The sequence below is a fragment of the Parasteatoda tepidariorum genome, chromosome 6 (genome assembly GCF_982258835.1).
Source record: "Parasteatoda tepidariorum strain Cologne lab strain chromosome 6, Ptep-v5.0, whole genome shotgun sequence".
In the NCBI taxonomy this organism is placed as follows: domain Eukaryota; kingdom Metazoa; phylum Arthropoda; class Arachnida; order Araneae; family Theridiidae; genus Parasteatoda; species Parasteatoda tepidariorum.
Genome location: NC_141760.1, coordinates 30,488,521 through 30,494,520, shown reverse-complemented (window position 1 = coordinate 30,494,520; position 6,000 = coordinate 30,488,521).

The window sequence follows — 6,000 nt, the reverse complement described above, 5'->3', positions numbered from 1 at the left end:
AGAACCGTGATTTTCTTATTAGCGAAAGGGAAACCAAAAGTACTTACGAAATCCCTTTCAAAAATCCCCCTCAATTATGGTTGGAATTACCTGTTGTTCTAGTTCCAGGTCAACTTTATCTAACCTCTACTTTCTCACACTGAAGTGGCAACCATAACTTCTCAAACGATTATTAGCCATGCGTAACCTCTTTCCTAGCGCTCGTCATCTTACATTTAATCTTTTCCCCTCGAAATAAACATCTTTAGAAAATATTCGATGCGCGTGCGATTTTTCTCAATTGAGGAGGAGTAATTGTTATATTGTTTGTATCATTTTTGAACTTCTTCATATTATAATAATAATAAACCTTTTGGAAGTTTTATTATTTTGCTTCCGATCGTCTGCTAATCTCTTTTCCTATTTCCCCATTCTAGTCTGTGAAATTCGATAAGCTCTCGAATCGAATAAAAAATAAATAAATAAAGAATAATAATATTCAGATTTATTTTCTTTTTTTCAATGAAATGGAATTCATAGATTAAGAAATAATTGAGAGCTTTAAATGTTTTTTGAATATTAAATTAATTTTATATTGTTAGAAAATATTGGTTACACACTGTTACCTATCTGATATTCGGTGGCTTTATCATGGACCTTTTTTCAAGTCTTCATTTTTGACATTCTGAAGTTAAAAAAATTTACAATCTAATAAAAACATTTAGATACGGGGATGTTTGATACTATATTATATTTTCCAACTGAAAAAAAGGGAGAACAAAATTGCAGAAAAAAAAATACATCAATGCATGCTTTCCATAATTCAAATACTTCCAATTTTCTTAAGCTGGCATATTTATTTCTAAGATGAAGTAGAAAATTAAAAATTAAAAAATAAATTAGAAACATTATTAAAAGTTCATTATATTAATTTAATTGATTAACAAAGTCTAAATTTAATTAAAAGTTTAATAAACTGTTTGTATTCGTTTGAACACGCAAATTAAAACAGTTTTGAAAACCAAAACGTCTACGTAAGAAAACTACATATCAAAAGAAGAGCTTACTGCTTTGAAATTCACAATACGAAAATGAAACTAAAAAATTAAAGTGTTATAAAATCATTCTAAATTAGATAATGATTATAGAACATAACATTTTCTGTTATACCACTACTAACTTTTGCTGTAATGTCATCTATTAGTTATGGTTACATGGTTATGGTTTTCAAAAAAAAAAAATCATTATTTCTTCAAAAAAAATTTTTTTCCCTTAAATCCTAAGATACAACATTCCCCCATGTAACTAAATATGAAAGATTGTGGTAAATATTTGTGCTATGTTAAGTTTTTCAAGAATAAAAAAATAATTGTAAATAAAATAACATACGATAAAAATTAAATATTTATACTGAAATGTTCGCTTTCTTATTTGCTTTCTTGGTTATTTAATTCCACATTAAACTTATAGTTATTTTTTTCCATTTTTAAATTTAATGTTTCCTGTTTTCGTACAAGTCTTCTCAAATACAAGTAGCTCTGTTTTTTTTTTCAGTATAGGACACTACTTTGGAGCAGATTTTGCAAAAAACATAGTTTTTAAAATGATATTCTTTTGCGTCATAATTTGAAGCAAATGAATTTAAAATTTTTATTTTCTTTTTTAATCATCAACAAAGTGACTTTAACATATGTATTGCATTATTATCATACATTAACGTCGTTTAAACTGCATTGTTTAAATTTATGATAAGGTTATTCATATGATTAGTGTTTCCAGTTTTGGTTCATTTGATATTTAGAAGTGCACGAAAAATAAAATTTACCAAGAAATCAAAATCGATGATAATTTAATTTGGTAAAAAATATTACTTCATACAAAACACTTAATTAAAATATCCAAATACACACCCATAAAATAATGCGGCTTCTTAAAAGTAAGCCATTTATTTATTAGAATATTAATTCACTTGACAATCGAATTAAAGCTTAGCAATAGATAAAAACAAAGCCATTTAATTTTAAAAAGTTTATTCAATTAGTTTGTAAGCGATGTTTCACATTACAAAACATCACTGTCTTCTTTGAGAAAATTTGTTAAGAAGCTTACTAAAAGCGTTTATTTTAAAACTCGTTATTTTTTAGTGGGTAATGGAAATCTTTTTTTCAAATAAATAAATAATGAGATATTATTTTTTCTCTTTCCTAAAACTTAAGAGCTTCGAAAAGGGTTTAAAACTTTTGTATTTAGGTACATTTAGTACCTTATGTTTTTTTTTAAACACACAAATGTAGGGCTTGAGGCTGCGTAGTGTTAAGTCACTTTTTTTCAAATGGGTTTTTCTATACATCAAACTGTTTCTTGGTACTGTTTTCAGATCGATTATTTGTAAGTTTCCGAGAATTACACCACATAAGAGCACAACACATCGAAGCAACTTATTTGTTACATAAAAATCGAGGCTTTCTTTTCTAAAAACTCTGTTGTAAGCAACTTAAAAATATCCCTTATCATTATATTGCCCCAAATTGTCCTTCAATTTCAACAAAATTTATGAATTGCTAGACATTCCAGTTAAAAATTAAAAATAAAATGAAGTATAGCATCCTTAATTGTCTACATCATTCAGAAATAGAAGAAGTCGAAGAAAATATTAAAATTGATAAGAATGAACGAAATCACATTGGGGAACATATTGCTACTCGGAGCATAAAATTTCCAAGAGTCACAAGGGTTTTGTGAGAATAAAGAGTTTTGAGAATGCTGATCTAGACAATAATATTATCGAAATTGAGATCCATAAATAAACCGCCGGAAGCTTGATAAGTGTGAATCATTTCTGCGCAGAATGGCAAAATCTCTCTCTCGCACTCGCTGTTTTATTACTTTCAAATAACTTTAACTTTATAAACTTAATGCACTCAAAAAAAGTATAATAATTAAAAAATTGCTATAAATTATAACTCTGCTTTTTCAATAAGACTTAAAAACATGAAATAATTTTATTTATTTTCCAGAGCTCTACCACAAAACCATCACATCGAAAGATTTATTACGTGTTATTACGAAAGTGATGCTTTCCACAATTTTTGTATTAAGTCTAACCAAAATAGACTAGAGTAGATTTTTCTTAAAAATTTTATTTTATCATTTTATTCGTTTTCGCTTTGCGTTGTGTTGAATTTTTGTTTTTGTTTCCGCGAGTTTATTGGCACAAAAAAGACACATTTCTTGTAGAAATATAAGGGCGTTGTTGTAAGCTGGTAAACACATCGAAAAAAAATATGGTAAAATTACCTGGAAAAGAAATCTGGTGTATGGTAATGACATTTCTGAAAAAAAAACATAGGTCTGGTAATAAAAATTAAATTCATATGGTATTCTTAGACCACTTACTTGGGAATTATTTAGTAATATAAAATTTAGAATAGTTAAAAAGTTAAATTTAAGTTAAGTAATCAGTTGAAGAAGGCAGGAGTTTTGATTAACCATAAAACGGTAAAAAAAATGATTTTTTTTCGAAACAATTATTACTGATATAGACACCAGGCTTCATTTGGAATTTGGAGTTAAAGTTAGTGAGCAATAGAAGAAATTTCGATAAATTATTTTTTTCATAAAATTGTGACATAAATCCTACTTGAAGCGGCCAGAAGACAATCATATTGTCACTCAGCCAAAACTCAGTCCCTGGATCGTGCGACAGTATTTCACTTGTCCTGATAATTAACGTTCAAAATTCTCCCTCCTCCTTGACCATTTCGCATCAGAAAATAAAATGACAGAAATTTTCTAAACTAACTTTTATCAATATACCCTAAGGTATTTCTATTACAAATTTGATTCGTCAAGCTGACTTTTAATAAGTGGATAAAATTAAATAATTAGTATTTACGTTTATCCCTATTTTTCAACTATGGCATTACAATACATAAGAAAAATCAAAACTCGTGAAATATATATTTGACGCACAGAGAAAAAATATGGTCAAATCTTTCAGAGTATTTAAATTTGCCGTGTTTCTAGCTCTAGAAACACCACAAAACTCGGTAATTATTATGGAAGCTCTTAGGTAATAGTTATGGTTAAAATGACTGTAAAATATAGTTTGTTAATGTGTAGTAAAACTTAGCAAGAGTGGCAAAATTTGGTAATTTTATCATTATACCCAGGGGTGAAGGCGAGATGAAAAAGAGAAAAGGCTAGTAGTATAAGCATTTCAGTTATCGCTAGTTTTCGGGAGGAGTTTACTTATTCTTTTTTCAAACTATTTTACAATATCTATTTTTTCTAGGGAAAGAAGCAGATTTATATATGTGTTAAAATCTTAAAGAAATCTTGATAGTTACAGATATTTTATTTTTCTCGAAAAAAATGATATAATAAAATGTCTTTCGTACCAGTTTTTCATCTTTTCCGTCTTGCTATATAAGGGCTTTCAGCCATGATTATACCTTATACCATGGTATTAAAACCATTTCTCTGATTAAATCAAAATAATATTTTTTCCAACACTTTCTTCCATTTAATATTTCCTTCATTTCTTTCCACACATGAAGAGTTTTTTAGTTCTTCAATCCAAGATTTGTAACACTGAACTATCAGAATACTATACTTTTATCAACGCATAGATGACAGCACCATAAAGCTGCTTAATATATCTATTACTCTTCTCTTACTGAAGATGAAACAACCAGATAAACTAATTAAACCATTTTCCACCGTTCATTTTATAAAACACAACCTAACTCTAATACCCATTACGCTTCGAAAAGCCTAGTTCCAAGTTAATGTGCAGTTAAATGTTTTTTTTTACAGTTTTGAAACCATGCTATTTGTAAATGGTTTTAAAATCCGAATAGTTTTGTATTTATGGCCTTTTTAACCATACTAGCTGTGAATTACTTCAAAACCATAAAGTTAAAAAAACACACTTTTTACCGTAAATTTTACGGTTATTTGGATGGACAGACTGCTGCCGGTTATTTTACCGTAATTTTAGAATGGAATTTCGGTTTTCAAAATTATATTTCTTAGTACCACATATTTAGTAAAAAATATAATATTTAAAATTAAATTTAACCAAATAAATGTTTTTTATGCCACTAAGGTACCGTAGTAAAATTTCCAAATTTTACCACATTTGCCAAATTTTATAACATATAATAAAACCATAGACATAAACCATATTAATTTTACTAAAATCATTACCATAATGCTTCTGTAAAAATTATTCAGATTTTAGGTGTTTCCATAAATTGAAAAATACGATAAGTTTTACCCTGTTCTAGTAGTTTGACCATACTTTTTTTCTCTCTGATACGCACAAAAAGAATTTAATTTTCAATAATTTCCATATTCTAAAATACGATCTCTTACTTTCCACAATTTATGGTTATTGATCCAGAATGATTAATTACCCAAAATGGGTCTTAGTATACCAATTTTCTCTTTAAAAACCAAGGCAGGAAAATGACATACGCTAGAAATTTTTAAAAATTATTAATTTTCGCAATTGTTTTCTACTTTTTTTAATTATTAAAAATTCTTATTAAATAAAATAAAATTTTAAAAAATAAATTCTGAAATTTACAACAATTTGTATTTTAATACCATTTTTATATTACAATTTGTATATAAACTTGTAACAATAGTTAATAATTAGAAAGCTATAGTCAGTAAAGTATGCAATATCTAAAAATCTTTATTTTCCACACAAGGCGTCTTACTATATTTTGGCAGTAAGGCACTACAGTTAGAATGTTTCTACTTATTACATATTCTACAATGTTTAGTCATTTTTTTAAAAACTATTTCTATTTTTTGTCTTACTTACATTATTAAATTTATCCATATTCTAAAATACGATCTCTTACTTTCCACAATTTATAGTTATTGATCCAGAATGATTAATTGTCCAAAGTGGGTCTTAGTAGACCAATTTTCTCTTTAAAAACTAAAACAGGAAAATGACATACGCTAGAAATTTTTAAAAATTATTAATTTTCGCAATTGTTTTCT